The following is a 2247-nucleotide window of genomic DNA, read 5'->3' as shown; positions in this document are numbered from 1 at the left end:
TATATATATATATAGATATATATATACATATATATATATATATACACACACACACAGCCACACACATACATATATATATATATATATTTATATATATATATATATATCAGTTTATCAATTTGTCAATATATGTATGTATATATGTATGTCTTTCTCTCTCTCTCTTTTGCTCCCTCCTTATATGTATATATGTGTGTATGTGTAAATTCACACATACATATTCATGTATATATATGCTGTGTGTATGAGTATGTGTAATATAGACATAGTATTTTCATCATCATCATAATTACTATCAGAAGTTGAATCTTCATGAATTGTTCATGAAACTCTGAGTTTCACAATGCCAATTATTCAAATGATTAAAGAAAAGAAGTAGCATGACAATACATAAGCAAAAATATTTGTAATGCATGAAGATATGATTAGTCATTAAGATTTGATTGATTAACAAAAACAAAACTCATTATGGAATGCATTATACATTCACCAATTCAATTATTATATGTACCTTGTCACATGCTAAAACATATTTTCATGTCTTGAGTATCATATATGTAAAACACACAAAACTAAGAGAGGTAACTCTTGTGAATAAGTTTTAGTGCTGTCGAAAAACTGGATGTGCTTTTAATATGTGAAGATCTTTCAACATATCATGAATCCATAATTTGGGAAGCAAGTTATGTTAACCATTTGATAGATGGAAATTCTTAAATGAATATTGGTAGAAGTATTTGTAAGAATTTATCCATTCTAAACTTTTGTTCAAAATTGCAAAAAGCTCTAATAGGATATTATACTTCCCTGCAAGACAAAAACCACAATGTATGGTACCATTAATATAAGGAGTCGCATGTTCTGTAATGGATTGATCAATTTTATAATTGTGATGTTATCATCCTTTAAATTCCAGATAGACTTTGAGAGTCCTGTGGGGATGTATCTTATTTTAGAAACAGAGCAACACAATACTAAAAAATGCAAAAATAGGAGACATAATATTGCATGTTATAATAATACTCCATATTGTTTTAATACTTCTTCTAGTATACCAAGATTTTTTTAAACTTACGAAGAAGAATTTCTTTGTCGAGTGTAGACATGTTAATGGCAGTGATCCATTTTGGCCACAGTCAACAAACTAGAAGATATAAAAGAATTAAAGTGTATTAAATGATCTTAAAATGAGCTAGTCACATCAAAACTTTGCTTCTTCCACTGTGTGCGTGTGTACTAATGTACAGATTGCATGTGCTACTCTATACATATCTATGTGGTTATATCAGGAAAAATGAAGCTTAGTATATATATTTGTTAAGATGTACAAATCTGTTAAAGTGCTGAACCAGCAGGATCATGAGCATGCTGTGCAAAATGCACAGCAGCATTTCATCTATCTTCACGTTCTGAGCTCAAATTCCACCGATGTTGACTCTACCTTTCGTCCTTTTGCGGGGTCAATCAAATGAGTACCAGTCAAGCATTGGCATCAATGTAATCAGCCAAAGGTGGTGAGCTGGCAGAATCGTTAGCACACTGGGTGAAATGCTTAGTTGTATTTTGTCTGTTATTACGTCCTGAGTTCAAATTCCATCAAGGTTGATTTTTTCCTTTCATCCTTTCAGTGTTGATAAAATAAGTACCAGTTGCATACTGGGGTCGATCTAATCGACTGGCCCCCTCCCCCAAAATTCTATTGGTCTTTTTTTTGCCGAACTGCTAAGTTATAGGGACATGTACACATCAACATCAGTTGTGAAGCGACAAACACAGACACACACACACACACACACACACACACACACACACACATATATATATGCAACAGGATTCTTTCAGTTTCCGTCTACCAAATACGCTCACAAGGCTATAGTAGAAGACATTTGCCCAAGGTGCCATGCAGTGGGATTGAACCCGAAACCGTGTGGTTGGTAAGCAAGCTACTTACCACACAGCCACTCCTGCACCTATGTATGTATAACAAGTAGACATTACAAACAAGAAAAAGGACAAAAACATCCCTTAAAAAGTATGTGTGACTTGATGCTCTTACATTAGCGATAGACAAGTAGCTTTTGAAAGTTACAAACATTAACAGATTCATAAGCACATTTCTATATAAGTACAGGCATGTATATATGTATATGTATGCATATATACACGCATATATACATGCACATATATATGCACATATGTATATATATATATATATATATATATATATATATATATATATATATATAT

General features: G+C 32.1%; 1 long non-coding RNA gene across 1 annotated transcript in view; it reads left to right on the top strand.

Annotated features, from left to right (window-relative positions):
- Positions 1–2247, top strand: part of LOC128248693 (uncharacterized) — a 69226-nt gene that overhangs the window by 60600 nt on the left and 6379 nt on the right. The gene's annotated exons all lie outside the window — the stretch shown is intronic.

Source organism: Octopus bimaculoides, chromosome 9, assembly GCF_001194135.2.
Source record: "Octopus bimaculoides isolate UCB-OBI-ISO-001 chromosome 9, ASM119413v2, whole genome shotgun sequence".
Taxonomy (NCBI): domain Eukaryota; kingdom Metazoa; phylum Mollusca; class Cephalopoda; order Octopoda; family Octopodidae; genus Octopus; species Octopus bimaculoides.
Note: the sequence above shows the minus strand (reverse complement) of the source record. Positions and strands in the feature narration are given on the sequence as shown.